At 40.9% G+C, this 21651-nt stretch overlaps 1 pseudogene; it reads left to right on the top strand.

Moving 5' to 3' along the window:
• Positions 1-20949: 20949 nt before the first annotated feature.
• On the top strand, positions 20950-21068 carry LOC128614307 (uncharacterized; annotated as a pseudogene).
• The last annotated feature ends 583 nt before the right edge of the window (positions 21069-21651 follow it).

Here is a 21651-nt window from a genome sequence, read left to right as displayed (position 1 = left end):
TAGGTACACTGTCAGGGGGGGCGACTGGGAAATTTTACAGAATCTGGCAACCTTTTCTGTTATTTGTCAGAGACGTGGATGCTGACAGTATTGTTATGTGATCATTGTCTATAATTTTGTTTCTTTTGCTCTCTCCTATGGTGGTCTGGCTTTATAATATGTATGTTCTGTGTCTGGCACGGGGGAGGGGGGGCAGGGGCTGGGGGGGTGTTGTTCTGTCTGTTTGGTTGGTGTTGTATGTTTAATTTGAAAATTGTTAATAAAGAAACCTTGATCAAAAAATTCACAAAAATACTCTGCTCTCATGGATAAACAATTGCAAACACAGGTTTATAAAAATATTTGTTAAATAGGTGTACAACAATTATTGGCACCCCTATGAATCCATGAGAAGTATATTACCCTTGATATTTTACTTTTTTGTACACTTGGGTAACTAGGAACAGGACATTATTCAACCATGACTTCCTGTTTCACAGGGATAGGTAACGCATAAGCCAAATTCTCTTAGTCATTCATAACAATAGCTGAGGCCAAGATATATTCAGTGGTGCTTGAAGGTTTATGAACCCTTCAGAATTTTCTATATATCTGAATAAAGATGATCCAAAACATAATCAGATTTTCACACAAGTCCAAAAAGTAGACCAAGACATCCCAATTAAACAAATGAGACAAAACTATAATAATATTGGAGGAAATTCAAGACCATCATTACCCTCCCCAGGAGATATCAACCAAAGATCACTCCAAGACAAGTAATAGTCTGTAAGGTCATAAAGGAGCCAGGGAAACATCTAAGCAACTAGATCTCTCTAGTCGTGAATGTAAAGGTTCTGTTTAGTTTGACCTATGGAGGGCGCTCCACAGTCAGACATACAACACTACATCAGTCTGCAATAGCAGAGTTCAGAGTGATACCAGCTGCTTGTTGAAACAGGAAGTGGTGGGTGACAAAGACGGCATAAGTGACATTAACACGATATACAGTGTGTCTCAAGACTTACCTAGGGTTGCTACTAGGGCTGCACAATTAATCGAATATCGATTGTGATTACGATTTTGAGTGCCCACGATTAAATGAACATAATCGACTGCGATATTGATGTTTAAAGTTCCCCCACCACTCATAGACAACTCCGCTGTTTTCTCCACTCAAATCAAACGCTTCCTACACTTACAGCCAATCACATAGGGCGGCGCAGGGCTGACGTCATTTTGTAGTGCCAAAACCTGGAAATGGATTTAGCATTTTAGCGCTCAAACTGCCAGTTTCTCTGCGAGCTCCAACGCTTGCGCGAGGGGAAATCATGACACTAGCATGATGCTAAATGGCACAACAGAGGTTGTCGGGGACATTAAACCTCATCTCATTGAACAGGAAAAACTTTGCAGATAAACTCGGGGCACTACAGTGCGACCATTTCATTCGCATTTGCGACTGAAGTACTTTGTGCGACTGTGACTAAATATTTATTCGCACTGGTGCGAGTGACCTGTTCAGAGTTGTATAATACAATCGGAATAAAAACTACCGGAAGAAATGCATCTACACCGTGCAACAGTTACTATCATACTGCTTTTCATCTCCTCAGTCAACCGAACAACGGAGGAAATACTGCAGAAGAGCCATTATGATGACGAGTAACACTGTACATCATCTGCTTCTCTCAATTTCCCGATCTCACAACCGCCATCTTTTATTGATCCTGCACTATGTTTCTAAATTCTGTCATAATTGACAAGCTCAAGTTTTCTCAGGCCTACTTGTGTGTTATATTGTGGCACATTAATGCTGCCATCTCTGTTCAAAAAAATAAAAATAAATAAATAAATAAAATTCAACTGTGGTCCTAAATTTTTGTAATCTCCTAAAAGAAATTGTCTTGCATCTCTCCTCCTGTAAACACTGTTATTGCCTTTTCTGCATATGCCTGAATTGTTTTCATTTGGTTGCATATTGTTATAGTTGATTCATATTTTCATTTGGTTGATGGCATTTTTACTTATCCTATATTTTGGGTACAATTTTATTTATATTTTGCTTCTATGAGATGATGCACTTTGAGGATCAGTCTAATTTGATATAAAGATTTGTACATTAGCAGGAATGTAGCACAACATGGAGGTGAAAGCAGCGGGCTGTTCATTTAAATGTGAAAGTACAATAAAAATATATTGCCCCTAAAATCAATGAATAATCATGATAAATAAATCGAGATCTCAATATTGATCAAAATAATCGGAATTATCATTTTGGCCATAATCGTGCAGCCCTAGTTGCTACTATCATGCAAACCACTGAAGTGAATAGCATGGAGGTGGTATTTGAAGTTGACGCAGGCTGTGGAGTGACGATCATCAGTAAAGATCAACATTCAAAGATTTCACCTGAAGCTGAAAACATATACAGGTGAGAAAATGGAGGTTCTTGGAATGGCTACCATGGCAGTGCAGACCCAGAATATAGAAAGGAGACTAATGATTAATGATTGTTAATGATTGTTGTGGAGGGCACAGGGCTTAGTTTGTTGGGAAGAAGTTGGTTACGGAAATTGTTTATTGCCTCAGTTGGTACATACAGTAGCAAATGTACCAGGACATAAGTTGGCTAAAATATTGGAGAGACACTCCGAGGTGTTCAAAGAAGTGTTGGGTCCACTGCTAGAGAGAGAACTCCAGAGACTGGTGGAAGACAAGATCATTGAACCACTACATTTTGCAGAGTGGGCAGCTCCCATTGTTCCAGTCAGAAAACTGATGGTTCTATCCCAATTTGTGGGGATTAAGAATTCACAGTAAATCCAGCTCTAGTGTGGAGCAGTATCCAATTCCCAAAGTAGAAGATTTATTTGCTCAGTTGGCAGGAGGAAAAATTTTCCAAACTGGACATGAGCCATGTGCATCAGCAGATAATGCTGGACAAAAATTGCAAGAAGTACGTTACAATTAACATGTACAAGGGATTATGTACTTACAACAGACCACCATTTGGAGTTGCTTCAAATCCAGCAATCTTCCAGCACACAATAGAAGGGATTCTGCAAGACATCACACACACATCACAGTTTATCTGGATGACATTTTAGTCTCAGGGGCTAATGAACATCTGCAGAACATGGATGAGGTACTGAGTAGAATAGAAAAGAGTGGACTGAGACAAAAAAAGGAGCAAGTGCAAGTTCATAGGAGAAGTAGAGGTATTTTTAGGTCACAAAATTAATGCCACAGGATTGCAGCCGAAAGACGGTCCTATATTATGTTTGTTTGAGACAGCTGGCATTGTAGCCATGAAACCAGCTAACGTTATGCTCCATGTAATGTTAGCGATAGCCAGTTATTTGTTAACGACACTAACGCATTGCAATGTTATAAACTACCTCCTAATGGGCCACCATGCATCGCCATTCAGCCAGTGTCCTATCAGCTAAATAAATAAATAAATCTTAAAAATAAATCTTTAAAAAAAATAAATCTTTTTGGCCTGCCACCATATCAGTGAATTTAAACTAATGCTTGCATTCAGAGTATAAGGGGTGTGTGTGTGCACGTTTAGGAGTGCACCTTAGCACTTGTTATTAGTCATTGTCAGACAGTGTTTGATAACTAAAATATCCACCCCCCTCTCTCTCTGCCAGCATCAGCCAGAGTAGGATGTCCTCCACTAGTTTTTAATTTTTTACATTTTTTTTTTTTTTAAATTCTCCCCCCCCCCCTTTTTAAAAAAAAAAAAAAAAAAAAAACACTGTGGTATCGAGAATCACATACTTACATACTTTTGGTGGTATTGGAACTGTTACGGCCCAGTCTAGGTTAGGCCGCACAGAGTAACCAGCTCGGGATTCAATTGGATTGACCTTTAAATAAGGGAAGCCTGGAACCACAACACAAACCAGGTTGTTCAAAAAGGGTGTGGTATATTGTAACAGACAATTATATACATATAACTTATATACATACATGAATTCTATTATTAGGTAGCTAGCTTACCTAAAAGGAAAAGAAAGAAAATACAAGGATACTTCCTTATTAACCGAAGCAAAAAAAAAAAAAAAAAAAGGCAGCCACACAACTACTGCCAGTGAACCAAGTGAACATATATACAATAGTGAAGAGAATGCACAATAACACATACAGGGACAACCAAACTCAAAGTCCAAAAACCAGGCAAAAGTCAAACACCAGAACAGCCGTTAGAAAATTAAGCGCAAGCAAGCGCAAGCACCTCCAACATCCCACACCACTCTCACTCCTCTTCCTCTTTAAATATGGCCGCCAATCAGTGAGGTCATCCTGGGAGGCGGGAGCAAGGCAGGCTAGGGCAGGCTGGAAAGTCTGGGAGGGAGTTCGGACCTGCACACAAAATATGTCACAGCACACAAAAACTTCCCATCCCAAGATAGCGGGTTGTAACAGTACCGACTACTAGATTTTTGGTATCGTGACATCCCTAATATGTAAGGAAGTAGGATGAACTCTGCATACAGGGAGGCTTTGTGTTATGGTGGAGTCATGTAATGGTGGAGTCGTGTAGTGATTTCGCCTCTGCGGCGTGCGGCTCTTCTAAGAAAGCTGCACCAAACCCATCCGGGAATTACCAGGATGAAAGGCCTGGTGCGTAGCTACATGTGGTTGCCACACTTGGATTCAGAGGTCTAAGCATTGGTCAAATCGTTTGCAGTCTGTCAGGAAAACAGAAATGCTCTGGCAAATGCGCCACTGCATCTGTGGGAGTTGCCAGAGCAACTGTGGACAAGGATTCACATTGATTACGGTGGACCGTGGATGGGTAGAATGTTCTTGATCGTGGTAGATGCATTCTCAAAATGGATAGAGGCTTATCTGTTAAACAAGTCTACATCCACAGTTACCATTCAGTGCTTAAGACAAACCTTTAGCCAACATAGGATACCAGAAGTAGTGGTGTCAGACAATAGCAGTTTTTTGTTTTGTTTTTTTACCAGTGCTGAATTCCAAGAGTTTATGGAAAGAAACAGCATCGAACACAAGCACAGCACCCTACCATGCATCTTCCAGTGGTCTAGCTAAAAGGGCCATTCAAACATTCAAAACCCTGATGAAAAAGAGTGCTGGAGACTCCATTGAAAAAGCTAGCCAGAGTGCTGTTCAGTTACCGAATGACTCCACAGTCAACCACTGGCAAATCAGCCGCTAAACTGCCGTGTGGAAGGAAACTGGTCTACACAGGGTCTCATTCATTATGATTTGAAATGTCAAGTGCATAACAAGCAATTGAGACAAAAATGGTACCATGACCAACGTGCAAAGGAAAGATATCTTGTTGTGGGTGACCCAGTGTATACTAGGAACTACAGCTCTGGACCTACTCGGATTCCAGGAACAGTTCATAAAAAGACTGCTCCTTATGGTGCACAGTAGCATTGGGAAGTGGGCAAATAATGCACTGACATATTAACCAGGTGAGAGACAGGCACAATGCAACATCCATAGCACCAGCACCATAGTTGTTAGACACTTCATTGCCAGATGTTGACATTCCAGTGCCATCTACAAAAGACTCAGGTTCCTCATTTTTTGAGGAAAGTCACATAAACAAAAACTGGGAGGTACTTCTGAAGTGGCTGTGTCAGAAACTTTCCTTGGGATGGAAAAATCTGAGTTGAGAAGGTGGGGTATGCAATAAGACAATGAGTCGTTCTACCAAAGCATGGTTAAAGAAGACTAAAGATTGGTTTGGAATGGCCGAAACTGATGTCCAAGCCCATGTGCAGGACTAATCAACAGTTACTGGAAATGTTTAGTTGCAGTTATTGCTGTACAAGGGGGTCAGACCAGATACTGAAAGCAAAGGTTCACATATTTTTGCCACTCACAGATATGTAATATTGATCATTTCCTGCAATAAATAAATGACCAAGTATAATATTTGTCACATTTGTTTAAATGGGTTCTCTTTGTGTAGTTTTAGGACTTGTCTGAAAATCTTGTGTATATTTATGCAGAAATATAGAAAACTTTAAATGGTTCACAAACTTTCAAGCACCACTGTAGCTGTGAAGTACAGCAAAAGGTTGTTGAGCTTCACAAAATCGGAAGTGTCTATAAGAAAATAGCACAAGCATCAAAAAGGCTTATTTTCACCATCAGGGCAATAATTAAAAAGTTACAGTCAACTGGAAATGTTATGAATCAACCTGGAAGAGGACGTGTATCGATACCATCTCAACACACTGAAGTGGACAGTTCGAGTGGCCAAAAAATCTCCAGGGATCACAGCTGGCGAATTGCAGAAGTTAGTTGTGTCTCGGGGTCAGAAAGTCCCCAAAACTACAATCCGAAGTCACCTACATCACAAGTTATTTGAAAGGGTTTCAAGAAAAAAAAAAGCTTCTACTCTCATCCAAAAACCAACTCGAGCGTCTTCAGTTTGCCAGACACTACTGGACCTTCAAATGGGATCGGGTTCTATGGTCAGATGAAACCAAAATAGAGCTTTTTGGTAATAAACACCAGAGGTGGTTTTGGCACACACAGAGAGGTAGCCATATGGAAAAGTACCTCATGTACACAGTTAACTATGGCGGTGGCTCTTTAATGTTTTGGGACTATCAAACATCAACAGATATTAAATAAAAACATGACTGCCTCTGTCAGAAAGCTTAAAACGTGCCATGGTTGGATCTTCCAGCAGGACAATGATCTAAAACATACAGCAAAATCAACACACAAATGGTTTACTGACCACAAAATCACCATGTGTTCTTGCCACGACCATCCCATGTGTTGACTCTTTCAGGTCATTTGACACTAATGAGTAGTATTAAAAATATTAACAACATGGATATCTGAGTCTGATAATAAAATTAACTTCTACTTACAGTCAAATTTTATCGTGTTTAGGATATTTAACACCCTTCCGTCCAAAAGAAACCAAAAGGGGGTACAAACTTTTACACTCAATTGTATTTTGGATGAAATTGCGCTTTATAGAACAACTGAACGGCAACGTTTACATAGAGGTTTTAGTGAAATGTTTAACAATAGCAACTTGACTTGAAATGGGTGATGTTTCATTGGCGTGGCCTATGCCCAAATCCTGCAGGACTGCGTATCTAGGTACACTACACACGGTATGAACGAATGGCATCTCTACCGCACCTAGTGCACTATAGATATATATGTAACCCCTTCCTGGCCTTGGAAGTGTAATATTAGATAAGGTTACTACTTTAAAAGGTTTTAATTAACAGGATCCTGAGTACTTAGCAGTTGATGGTGAATTGGCTAACCTCTATTTACCAGTAGACGAGGTTATCACAGGCATAAATGTATAGAAATTATTTATTCAAGAAAATAACAGCGCGGTGCCTCCACTGAAGAATTACCTCACTCACACACTATGAGCTATATGGGTATTCCCCAGAAACAAATATAAAAAAAAGTATGTCAAATATATTCAAACCTTATTAAATGAAAAAGTTCAAAGCAGCCAAGTAATATGTATAACTAAAATAAATTTATTTTCCTATACTTTAACTAAAAAAAAACCCCTCAAACTGTATGAATGTATAGACAAATTTAGACAAGTGAACTCAAATACTCATTTCTTCCTCACAAAATAACATACCAGAGATAACCAATGCCTCAGATGGTTTCAGCTTAACAAACATTAAACACCACTAACAATATAGTTTGGATTTAACAACTTAAACCTTTTTTTTTTTTTTAATGTTCAAAACTTTACCAAGCACTTGGGTTTTCTGTTGGGGCCCGTTGGTTGGTGAACATACAAATAAACTCCTTGGTTCCTTTAATGAACTGCTACTAAAAACTCTCCATTACTCAGGCCTCTCGAAGAGAAGAATTAGCTGACTTGTAAACAATGAGCTGGGTGAATGAATCCGCTGCAAGCGAGGTTCCAGCAGGTAAAAGTCGATTCAGCGATGCAGGTTCGGTGGTAGATTCCCTTCTTACACAAGCGTAGTTACTGTGCTACTTAGCACAGTTCTCCACAGTCCTTGTCCCTTCAATTCCACGGTGAAAACTGCGGCTGGCGGTTACAGCTGTCCGTCTCTCACGACGACATTAGCTTAAACGTCCACGGGCTACAGTTTATACTTAGCCCTTTTCAAGCTAGTGCAAAGCAACAAACGCAAATAACCTAGCTGCACTTCACTTAAACCTACAGTTTACAAAGTTACCAAACTGCTAGTTGCACATGACTCTTAGCTGAACAAAATGATATTTGTGCCACTACTGTAACAATACTTTAATCTACAAACATCGTCACCTCGGCGTCAAAACTCAATTTTCTTTTCCCGCTCTGCTCCCGCGTGTCATTCCCAAGTCCTTTTCACCTCTCCTCCCTTTTCTCCACTCCCCAACAAAGGTGATCTCTGATTGGCTACGAGTGTAATTAAACAGGGAACGTATTGGCTAAGACTACTCCACTGAAAACAAATTACAACTCACCCTAAAACAAAGGATTATGTGAAATGTAGTTTTCCATTGAATTTACCCAAATATATAGCAAGCACGCCATTTATTCAGCTGCATTTTTGGCAGGTACCTACATTCTCCCCCCACCAAAATCCAGCTTGCCCCCATGCTGGCTACACTAATTAGGACTAGTTAACTAATTACTATGTACCATAAATGGGCCTTCACAATGTGATAACAGGTATTATAATAGGAGAAAGTAGTGATCTCTTAGTCACACATGACTTGCATTGAGCAAAAGAGTTACACCACCATGCATGATTGTAGTGTTCAAGAAAGTGCATTATGCATGAGTGAAGTGCATGAACAGTATTATGCTTTACCCCTACAGGCTCTGCACTAGGCTCACCTAGCCTTGAATACGTCAAATGTTCTGCAGGTTTTCTTGGTTTGTCTGATTTCCTTATTTCTGATTCAGGATTCTCTGCATCTGATATGTCTGTAGTGCAAGCAGTCTCAACAGAACATTCCTTTTCTACCTCCCTACTCTCACCTATCACAACAGGTACATCTTCAGAAGGTGGTAAGCTCACTACAACTTCTGGCATGTCTATAGCTGAATAAGGAGTGTTGGACTCTGTAAGCCTTACATCATCTCTTGGCTTAACACAGATTTCCTCTGACTTGTCGGTTATCAGGTCTTCAAGGTAATGGCCATACTCTGACTCGGAGTCTGAAGAGTACTGCTCTCCCAAGGGCAAATCAACCGGGGAATCATTTTTTTCAACATTGGAAGTCTGCTTCCTCTCCTTCGCTGTTCTGTACCTGAGAGCTCTTGGAGAGGGAGTAGGTTTGAGGTCAACCTCAGGGCTTAATCTAACTTCTTGTCCTAAAGGCAAAAGATGATTGCGGTGCATGACTTTGATGGGTCCTGCACCACTTACAGGTGTAAGACGATAGACGGGAAGATCAGACATTTGACTCTCAACCACGTAAGGGGTTGCACTCCAGCGATCTGCAAGCTTTTGTTTTCCTTTCAGGCCAAGGTTTCGAATAAGGACTCTATCTCCAGGATTCAAGCAATGATAACGCACTTTCTGATCATGTCTGTCTTTGTTACCTTGGTTCAACTTGGCAGAAGCAGCCTGGGCAAACTGATAAGCTGCTTGTAGTTCTTTTTTTCATGTTAGACATATATTTCATGTATGAAGTTGCCGAAGTTCCATCAGCTGACACACCAAAACAAACATCCACGGGAAGTCGGGCTTCTCTACCAAACATTAAAAGGTAGGGTAAAACCCGGTGGCTTCATTGGGTGTACAATTGTATGCATGCACAAGATGAGCAATGTGCTGACTCCATCTGAACTTTTGACTAGGCTTAAGAGTTCCTAACATGTTCAAAAGAGTTCTATTGAACCTTTCAGGTTGAGTTTCACCTTGTGGATGGTATGGTGATGTTTTTGATTTCCTCACACCCAACATGGTCAACATCTCTTTCACAACTGACTCTCAAAATCTGTGCCCTGGTCAGAATGGATGCGATTGGGAAGGCCGTAGTGAATATAGTACTTCTCCCACAATGTTTTGGCAACTGTTATGGCTCGTTGATGTCTGGTTAGGAAAGCTTGGGCATAACGTATAAAATGGTCAGTTATTACCAACACATTACACACATTACGGGAATCCGGTTAGATGGTAAGGAAGTCTATGCACACAAGATCCATGGGCCCCGAGCTTGTAATATGTGACAGAAACATTGCTTTCTGTGGCAGGGTTTTCTGCTTTATGCAGCGTTCACATGTCTTGCAATATGCCTCCATGTCTAACTTCATGCGGGGCCAGAAAAATCTGTCAGAGACGAGGGCATATGTCTTGTCAAAGCCTAGATGTCCATTATTATCATGCAATGACTTCAGAATGATGCTATGAAACTGTTTGGGGAGCCCAAGCTCTCGCCATGATCGCTGGTCCGACTGTTTGACTGTTCGGTAAAGTAGACCTTGTTCAATGGACAGTTTCCCCCACTCTCGTTTCAGAAGTGTAACATCTGGGTGACTTTTCAGCATTTGACTTGCTGGGGTGTTTTGACTGACAGCTAGCCATGCCTCTCCGATACAGGGGTCACTTTTCTGAGCAGTTTGAAGCTCGGCTGAACGAAAACTGGGCATATGATCAGTGATTACTGTAGCAGCTTGAGAGAATGCTTTGGGAACTGCTGAAACAGATGCTCCCACATGTTTAATGATACATGACAAGGCGAGTCCACTTCATGTGTGCCATGAAGCATTCTGACAGAGAGCTCGTACTCCTGTAACTGGAATCTCCTGCCAATCATCATCAGGTGTCATGTGGGCGGCAAGACAATGAGTCTGCGTCAACATTCTGCGGACCTGGTCTATACTTCAGACTAAAGTTGTAGGTGGACAGGGCCTATAGCCAGCGTCAGTACGTCAGTGGATTGTTGTCAGTTCCGACTTGTACAGTAGCCCCATTAAGGTAGTAGTGAAGTTTGTCCACAATTGCCCATTTAAGAGCTAAAAACTCCAGTTTGTGCGCTGGATAGTTTTTCTCAGATGGCGAGAGACTTCTGCTGATGAATGCAACTGGGCATAAACCTTCATCATGTTGTTGGTATAAGACACCACCTAGCCCTTCCAGGCTAGCATCCAAATGCAATACATATGGCTTCTGGGGATCAGCAAACATTAACCCAGGTGCTTTAGTGAGCCGGGTCTTGAGTTCTTGGAAGGCATTTTCACATTCCTCAGTCCACTGAGAGCCAAAGGGTTCCGAAGGCTTGAAGTAAGTCTTGTCAAATAGTTTGGCATTTGTACTCACTCTTGAGAGAGAGCGAGGAGGATAGCCTTGGAGAAGTCCATTGAGTGGGCAGCAGAGCTTGGAGAAGTCCTTCACGAAACGGCGATAGTAGCCACAAAATCCAAGAAAGGATCTGAGTTCAATCATAGTCTGGGGTCTCGGCCAAGAGATGACAGCCTCCATCTTGGACGGGTCAGTTGCTATACCATCCTGTGACACCACATGTCCAACATAGTTGACAGAAGCCCGTCCAAACTGGCACTTGTCGAGTGATACTTTCAGACCTTCTTCTTTGAGCCAGTCAAGCACTTTGAGCAGCCGCTCCTCGTGTTCTTCGAGTGTGTGTCCAAACACAATAATGTCATCCAGATACACTAGCACCTCCAGAAAGTACATGTCACCAACTGTGCACTCCATGACTCTTTGAAAAGTAGCTGGTGCTCCTGAAATCCCTTGGGGCATGCATTCAAATTGGTAGAAGCCTAATGGACAAATAAAAGCAGTCTTCTCCTTGTCAGCCTCACTCATGGGTATTTCATAGTACCCGCTCCGCAGGTCGAGGACACTGAACCATTTACACCCAGACAAACAATGGAGAGCATCTTTGACCCTTGGGATGGTGTACTGATCTGGTACTGTTCGGAGGTTAAGAGTTCTGTAGTCCACGCACATTCTTACTTTGCCGGACTTCTTGCATACGATTACAATGGACGATGCATAGGGACTACGCGACTCAGAGATAATGCCCTTGACCTGTAGTTCCTGTAGGTGTTGGCGCAAATCCTCGAAATCAGCAGGTGGTAAGTGCCGTGATCTCTCTCGAAATGGTCTTGCATCCTTCAGTCTGACCTCATGACTGGTGTTTTTGGAACAACCTACATCCCATTCGTGACAAGAAAATACCTCTCTCCGTTTCATCATTTGCTCACAGAGACGCCGTCTTACTTCTTCTGGCATAGGAGAGGCTCCAAAGTCAAAGGATGCTGGATCCAGTTCACTTGAGACTTCCTCAGCACACTGACCAGTAGGTAGAGGAAATGGGGTAACTGGGAAAATGTGGGCTAGTGGGGTTCCCCGTTTCACAGAGATTTCCTTGGTTGAGAGGTTCTTGACCGTCACAGTAATGCGCTTACTGGAAACCACTGTTGCAGGATGAACCTCAGGCCTCACCCACAACTCAGGTGAAAAGGTGTCTGTAGGCTGATCTACCAATGCTAGTTGGTCTAAGAAATCGCCAGGAAATTTGGGGATGCCAGTGACTTTAAACACCTGTCCTGGTCAAAATGATTGCCTTCCTCTGGGTAAACCATACAGTCCCATGCTTATTCACATCTTCTGGAGTGTCAGACTGAGTGAATGTCCCATAAGCTTCTCTGAGGGCGGGATGTATTGTCAGAGTACTCATGAACTGTTCTCCTGCTTGCTCCTTACAGTACTGAAACATATTTTTCACCAACTTGGTGTTCGTCCCCACCAGTATGGCGACATCTTTATCTTTCTCATGGTCAGGGCATAATAAAGCCAAAGTGTCAATTGTCTGTGCTATTCCAATGACAGCAGATGAGAACTCAAGTTTTATGGACAGGTAACCATCGTATGGGTACTGCTCAGTGCTTAAACCCCATACATCCAGTTCATTGAATGGATGGATAGTTATGTGTTTGAGGTAGGTGTCATAGAAGCTGCGGTACAAAATAGCTACCATTGAGCCACAGTCAAGGATAGCTTTTGCATAGATGCCTTCTATCTGGACAGGTGCGATGGAGCAGGGTCCAACTAATCCCTCAGGGAATAGTTTTGTGCCTGCCATCACAGGAGGTGACTTTTGGGTGGAACGTGTTTCAAATGAAGCCACGCACTGTTACTTCACATGGCTCCTTGAAAGTTTTCCCTGGTGCCGGTTTACTTTGATCAGTTTCTGATGAACTTTTCTTAGATCCTCAGGCTCTTTACACTCTCTTCTTGTATGTCCATCCTGCCGACAATTGTAGCAGAAAACACCTAGCTGTAGTGGTCTGAATGGTTACACATTAGATGATGCATCACACGCAGAAGTGTCAGGTGTTCGCTGTGTGAGTGTGGTCTTTGCTGTTAGTTTTTCAGGTTTCGGGGTAACTGGAGTGACGCTCAGCAGTTTGGCCACTTGAGAAGACAATGCCTTCACTTCATTTCTTAGGCTGCTAAGCTCAGACGAAACTGAAGATGGTGGTACCGTAATGGGGGCAGCAGTAACAGTTGTTTTCACTCCCCCCTTGTGCTAATCCAATTTTCTTCCTCTCACACTTCTCGCATCAACTGGGAGAAGGTAGGCGGGTTTTCCAGAGTGTGATTCATCCTTATACGGAGTGCAACTATGTCATGAGTAAGTGCACCTTTGACTAGCCATTCCATCCGAACTCAGTTCATGTCTGCAGCTTTAACTCCTCCTTTAAGAAGGGCACGATGGAGAAATTTGTCAAGGCAATACAGGAAATCAGACAGTTTTTCGCCTTCATTCTGAAATGTGGGTTTGAACTTAACCTTGTCATCTCCATTCTCTGTAGTACCATATGCTGTGTCAAGAGCAGATAAGTGATCAGCAGCTGTGGCAGTGGGAGTGCTAATTTTCAAGAAGCGAACAATGTCAGCAGCTGGTCCTTTTAAACTCTTCACTATACGCTGTGTTACAGCCCAGTCTAGGTTGGGCCGCACAGAGTAACCAGCTCGGGATTCATTTGGATCGATCTTTAAATAAGGAAAGCCAGGAATAACAACGCAAACAAGGTTGTGTGAAAAAGGTTGTGGTATATTGTAACAGAAAAAATATACATATAATTGTACAAATTAACCAAACCAGGCATATCTTCAGGGTGGGCCAAGGCCAAAATAATAAACAAAAGAATTCTATTGTTTAGGTAGCTAGCTTACCTAAAAAGAAAAGAAAGAAAAATACAAGGATTCTTCCCTAACTACCTAAGCAAAGAAACGGAGACAAAAGGAACCTCTCCCAAAATAAATGGTAGCCACACCCCTACTGCTGGTGAACCAAGTGAACATATATATACAAAAGTGAAGAGAATACACAAACAGATTTAGGGATAACCAAACTCAAAGTCAAAAACCAGGCAAAAGTCAAATACCAAAACAGCAGTCAATAAATAGCATACCACCAAACACAATCTCTAAACACAATCTCCAAACGCATGAAACCACCTCCAACATCCCACATATTCTCACTACGTCTTCCTCTATAAATATGGCCACCAATCTGTTAGGTCACCCTGGGAGGCGGGAGCAAGGCAGGCTAGGGCAGGCTGGAAAGTCTGTGAGGGAGTTAGGACCTGCACACAAAATATGTCACAGCACACAAAAACTTCCTGTCCCAAGATAGCGGGTTGTAAGAGCTGTCTCTTAGCAGCATCAGTACATTGCCACTAACTCATCATTTGTGTTGCCTGCTCCATCCAGGCTTCATATTCTTCCTAACCTCGAGGTACAGGTTTCACTCCTGAGAATAGTCTAAGTTTTCTGTAGCTAGGTCCATCAGTAGACACTTGGTTGCACTTGTCCACTAATTTGCCAATAGCGGTAACTAAATCCAAATTTACATCTGTTTTGGGAGCTCAACTTTCTGCTACAGCAGCCTGAAAATCCTCCATAGACTTGCCTTCCTTTTCAAGTAGTTACATCAGCTTGGTGTGGAAAGAATCCTCCTCGGGAGCAACATTCAAGGTATCAAGGCATTCCACAAGGTGCACAGCCCATGGTCCAACCTCATCTTCAATGCCTATTTCTGGAAGAATAGATCCAGGGGATAAGTCAAGGCTAGTCTCAACTAAGATGCACAACTGAGTGCCAGTAGTCTCTCTACGTCGATCACCTATCTTGGTATGGCCAAAGGGTTACAGTTTATACTTAGCCCTTTTCAAGCTAGTGCAAAACAACAAACGCAGATAACCTAGCTGCACTTCACTTAAACCTACGGTTCACAAAGTTACCAAACTGCTAGTTGCACACGACTCTTAGCTGAACAAAATGATATTTGTACCACTACTGTAACAGTACTTTAGTCTACAAACATCGTCACCTCGGCGTTAAAACTCCATTTTCTTGCTCCCACATGTCATTCCCTCCAAGTCCTCTTCACCTCTCCTCCCTTTTCTCCACTCCCCAACAAAGGTGATCTCTGATTGGCTACGAGTGTAATTAAACAGGAAATGTATTGGCTTAGACTACTCCACTGAAAACAAATTACAACTCACCCTAAAACAAAGGATTATGTGAAATGTAGTTTTCCATTGAATTCACCCAATATGTAGTAAGCACGCCATTTATTCAGCTGCATTTTGGGGAGGTAGCTACATATATTCCATACAAGGTGATTTGGGATGGAGCCAGTGCACAGAAACCATTTCCTGCATGAGGTGCAGGTGGAGCTGGAGCTGTGTGACTCATTTGTGCACCTGTGACTACATAACTACCTCAACTCTCCACACAGAGAACTGTTCAAGAGAAAAAACACTCCTAAATAACAAATCACTGAGCCAGCGAGACATCAACCCTTTAACTAGACGTTCACCCCAATTCCACACAAATACCGTTGAACTATTTAGGGCTGAGATACAGTTCAAAAAGCACTGAAAATAAAGTCACTTGGTAAACAGTTGCTCTCTGCGTCACCCAGACAGCGAGGCGGATAAACTAGAACAGTGGTTTTCAAAGTGGGGGCCACCAGGTGGCGCCGGGGGGCCTCAACAGTTTGGTGTGAAAAATAAATAAATGTATGTTTTCTCTTTCTCACTCTCAGACAACCACACACACACACACACACACACACACACACACACAATCAATTCCTAATGTAATGTAATGTAAAGATGTAAGATGTAATTATTCATAAAAAACAGGGATATATTCATAAGTCTGTATTTTTAATGTGTTTTAAAGACATCTTGCAAAAGGGGGGCCTCGGTCAAATGTTAATGCCATTTGGGGGGGCCTTGCCCTGGAATAGTTTGGGAACCCCTGAACTAGGAGTTCCCGAGAAGCGTCAGATTTACTAAACTAACTAGTTCACAGTTTATCTGGCACTAAATAAACTCCCACTGAGTTAACTCAAGTTAGTACTTTATACTAAATCAGCCTCAGAGCTAACAAGCTAGCAGGTTAGCGAATAAATAACGCCAAACGTGTTCACCTACCCACCTACAGTTGGGTGTGAAGTCTACAGGTTGCTCAGTGCTGCATTTTCTCTCCACTTCTGTAGTTCTCCGTCATTAAATGCGGTTCAGAGATGGCTTCCATTACACAAATCACCAGCCCTAAGTGAGTAAACCGCTCACCAAATACAACCTGGTACCTTTAACAGACTGACCCGGATAGCCATGCCCACGGATGCCAGGTAGGATAATATGATTGGCTCGAATGTGCCTGGTGGGTGGAGCTACGAGAGAGCACCTTTCCAATTAATAATAACAAGCTGGAACTTTTAGGCCACAACAGATGGCTCCCTGTTGGACAGAGTGCTCTATATAGAGTTTAAAGAATCATTTTATAATAAATAAATAATGTACAATGTAAATAGTTTATAATAAATTAATAAATAATATAGAATAAATAAATGATGTACAATAACCTGGTTGCATAAGTGTGCACACCCCTAAACACATAAATTTTAATCACTGCATTTAATCTTTTTGGATAAGAGTAAATCAGTTTAGCACATCTTGACTTAGCAATATTTTGCCATTTTTCCATTATGGCTAAAAAGTTCAATTTTTATCTTATCAGGTATCATAACACATTATTCCACGTGGTTTTGGGAGATTGGATATATTTTTATGTACTTTTTGGTTATAAAAGCCTTCCGTCTTGTCACCCTACCCCAAAGCCCAGAGATATGAAGAATTTGGGAGATTGTTGTCACATGTAGGGAGAAACCAGTACAATTCACTGTGTACAGATTAAGTAAAAATGACCACTTAAAGGAAAGTAACATTATAATTTATTTCATGCCATACCAGCATAACACAAAAATGATGATGATGACAATAATAATAATAATAATAATAATAATAATAATAATCCATTATATCCCTTCACTTTACATCTCTCCACTTACTGTATTTTAAGACTTTCCCTTGGTACCTGATCCATGCTGTCTAGAATTATTGAGCTATGTTTAGGAATTTGGGACTGCTTGAAAATTATAAGATTATAAACATCTGTACATGATTTGAACTAACTTTATGCTTCTTTTGTTACAGCAGTACATCTTATATGAATAAGATTATTATACATGTACATAATATACATTATATACATGAAAGTGATATTATTTGTCATGACAAATTTACACCTATCAGCCATAACATTAAAACCACTGACAGGTGACATGAATGACATTGATTATCTCATTACAACAGCACCTGTCAAGGGGTGGGATACACAGTATTAGGCAGCAAGTGAACAGTCAGATCTTGAACTTGATGTATTGAAAGCAGGATAAATGGTTAAGGATCTGAGTGATTCTGACAAGGTCCAAATTGTGATGGCTAGACGACTGGGTCAGAGCTTCTCCAAAACAGCAGGTCTTGTGGGGTGTTCCCGGTATGCAGTGGTTAGTATCTACCAAAAGAGTTCAAGGTGTTGACTTGAGCTCCAAATTCCCCAGATCTCAATCCGATCGAGCATCTGTGGGATGTCAGATACCTGGAGGCCCTACCTCACAACTTACAGGACTTAAAGGATCTGCTCCTAACATCTTGGTGCCAGATACCACAGCACACCTTCAGAGGTCTTGTGGAGTCCATGCCTCAACAAGTCAGAGCTGTTTTGGCAGCAAAAGGGGGACCTACACAATATTATGCAGGTGGTTTTAATGTTGAGGCTGATCAGTGTATATCACTTTTCCTCTCTCAGCTTGTACTGTATTTTAAAACTATCTTTTAACACTTTCCCAATGTACTTGAACCATGCTATCTACAATGATCAAACCATATTTGGGAATTTTGGACAGCTTGAAAATGATTTAATTATAAACATCTGTATATGATTTTAGCTAACTTTACAGAAGTAGATCTTATACATATATGCATGATACATATGTGGTATATATTTGTCATGACACATACATACAAATTGTCATGACCTCATGAAAAAAATAGTCAAAGCGTATGTCATTTTTCCTAGATTAAGATTTTTGAGGTCAACTTCCTGCTTGCTTTTGACTACACTCACATAACATGGCTTCAATTCCTGTTGAAAATATCATAATTATGAGGTGAATGCACATGAAAGTATAACTAGAACTCATATTTTTCTGTGAGCCCTGACTTTATGAACTAAGAGTATGTTAAAAAAAAAAGTCATGGCAGCCCCCATAATGAATGTGCCACCGACAGCAGACAGTAAGATTTAAGGGGTAATTTTGCTTGTTAACTAAGAACTACAGCTCGATATTTTCCTTCAGTAAGTAAAAAATAAACTTCTTGTTGATGAACTTGCAAAACAAATAAATAAATAAAAGAAAATGTCTCATGCTGTCAATTTTGTCCTACCAAACCCAGTTGAACACACACCACATCATAATGACCATCTCCGATATTGTATGCACAAACTTCCGAGCAGGACTTGAAGGCAGCAATAAATGATGTCACATGATTTAAGTCATGTTATTTCTATCTAGCAGTTCTACTTCAAAGGCTTCATGGACTTGTTGGTCAACCCACTTGCATTAAAGGGATCATAATTTTACTATTAACAAATTGTTGTTTTTTCATTCACCTATCAAGGCCTTGGAATGATATGAATTTGACAGTTCTGTGAGTGTAGGATTTTGAGCAAAAGAGTATTTTAGAAGTAGAAAGCAGATACAATATTTCAACTTTATTCATTCATTCATTTACCTTCAGTTACCAAAATCTTGATAGTCGAGTTTCCTCAAGACCGTGGATGTGGGAATGAGGAGACCCGCTTCATTCTTCAGAGCTCTACATGGCCAAAGGTTATCTTGGGCCTCAATAAATGAGCTGAACAGTTTGTGCCTAGGCAGGATATCATGATCGCTAGATCCAGAACTGCGTGAAACCAGACACCGTGGCAACTTGGAATGGACTCTTTGATCATTTAAATTAAAAAAATATATGGTCCACACAAGAAAGATTTTTCCTTTGGAAAAATGTTAGTTTGTTTATCTCAAGTTTGGATTTGTTGAAGTAGATCTAAATGCCTGCTTTATAATAAACATAATTCCTTTCCTATGTAGAGTTTATATTCATAAATGAAAGTTGGCGAATTGTAAACCTATTATTTTGGTATTCATACAAGAGATAAAACATTCATTGGTTACAATTTCATCTTCTCTTAACAAAAAAGCACTCCGAACATGTACAATTTGCATGGCCTACAAACTTTTTACTGTAATTAATGTGTACTTTTCTTTTCATTTTGGTAATTCCCCCTTTCTTTATCATTCATTTATTTAAGTTACTGTCTAGTTCTACTTGTTACGCCATGGCCAGCAGATGGCACAGTGGCTTGGCTCCGGACGAGTCATGTGACTGTTTTGGTTCGCTCGCTTCCTGCTTGAGCATTTAGTTTAAGTGTCTTTAAATTGACCCAGGTGTCCATGTTTTGGTTGTGATTATGTTTACCGTTTAAATCCCTCTGTTACGGAGCACTTCGCTCAGTATTATCGTTTGTATAGTTGATGTCGTTTGTTTCCATGCCTTGATTCATGATCTCGGTTTATGCCACGATTCATGCCACGATTCCAGTTTCTCGTTTTCCGGTGAAGACCGCGTTTTCTTTGGTTTAAAGTTACGTGTCTAATAAAGACTTTGATCTGCACCTGCATCCAGTCCCGATCCGTTACACTACTTCTGTTTTGAGCTATGGTGCTGCTTGTGTTTTCTTTAACTATTACTTATATTGCTGTTATTCTTAATACTTATTGTTATGGTCTATTTTGGTTGTACCATACTGTAAACTGAATGTTCCAATAAAGCTAAATAAAAATATTTAAAAAAAAAAAAAAAAAAAAAAAAAAAAAGACCTTACTCAAGCACATGAATAAACAAGTAACTTCCGCATAATAAACCAGGGGAAAAAATAAAACGTTCAAATTAAACCTGACAATTGACCCATTTTCTAATTTCTTATTTTTCACTTGAGTGTGAGATTGAAAGAATGAAAAACATTTGGAAAACTTTGATTTGTAAATGAATAATGACATAAGCCATTTTTTTCATTTTGTGATATTTGGTTCTTAATTGAATATGAAAAGAAGGAATGGTATACAGATTATAAATCCCTACTTCATCCCAGAAGTGATGCACATGGAGACTAGTGAACTGTCACAGGAGTCTGACGGACAGGATGGAGGGACTACAGATGAGGTGAGTGAAAACAGTGTTAATGGTATTAGCAGTGAAAGACCTGAATGTAGTATTACTGTAAACGCCAGTGTAAATGATGGTACTGCTGAAAGTGTGAATGTTAGTGATGAGAGTGAGAAACAGGATAATGTTGTGGCTTTGGCTACTGATGTGGTTCAGGCTGGTGAGTAAGAGGAGGGCCTGGTAGGTGAGCTGAATGATCTGTCTCAATGGACAACATCCTATTTTGCGATAAAGATTGGATACAGTTTTGAAAGGGACCCAATCAAGCAACCAGCCCATTCAAAGCTTGCTTACACTAGTTATATTGGTACTATTTGAGGGCAGCTTTTGCTTATTGCCATACCACTCTGACAATGCCTGATCTTGTCTGATCTCTGACACAAAGGTGAGTTGGGCCTGGTTAGTACTTGGATGGGAGACTGCATGGGAATAACAGGTGCTGTAAGATTTTGAATAAGGCTTTCCTTTGCTTTAGTGTTTTAACCATCTGGGGTCTTCAAACGCGGCCGCACGTTCTGCTGGATTTTTTCCTCATGACGGCGGAAATAACTTTGGCACCGAAATTCTCAATCCTGTGATCAGCAATCAGCCAGTCCTGCTTAAATTAAAATGAAGTGCCTTGTACCTAGCATGGTCCAGGGATGGTTCACCCAAATATAAAAATTGTCAACTACATACAAAATTTATACCTGCTTCAGTGATTTTGTCTATGCAAGTCATAGTCATTGTCTATGTAAGTCATTCCTCTGCAGTCTGTGGACAGTCTACACTGTCGAACTCTGAAGCCATGGAGAGGAGGCTGTGCGCCCAGATCTGGTCATGCTGGCGAGAGGTCCAGAGAAGATGCAGGGAGGCTGACACAGGAAGCAATGGGGAGATTGATGTAGAGACTTTCTTAGGTATGGCTAAAACTATACTGTTGATTAAAATGTACTGCAATAACATCACTGTTGTCATTTCAAAAGTTCACAAATATGTGGTGGCTTCCTGCTAGCCGTGCTAGCCTCGCTGGTTGGTAACTGTAATGTGAT

The sequence above is a fragment of the Ictalurus furcatus genome, chromosome 10 (assembly GCF_023375685.1).
Source record: "Ictalurus furcatus strain D&B chromosome 10, Billie_1.0, whole genome shotgun sequence".
NCBI lineage: Eukaryota > Metazoa > Chordata > Actinopteri > Siluriformes > Ictaluridae > Ictalurus > Ictalurus furcatus.
This window is presented reverse-complemented; position numbering and strand designations above follow the sequence as displayed.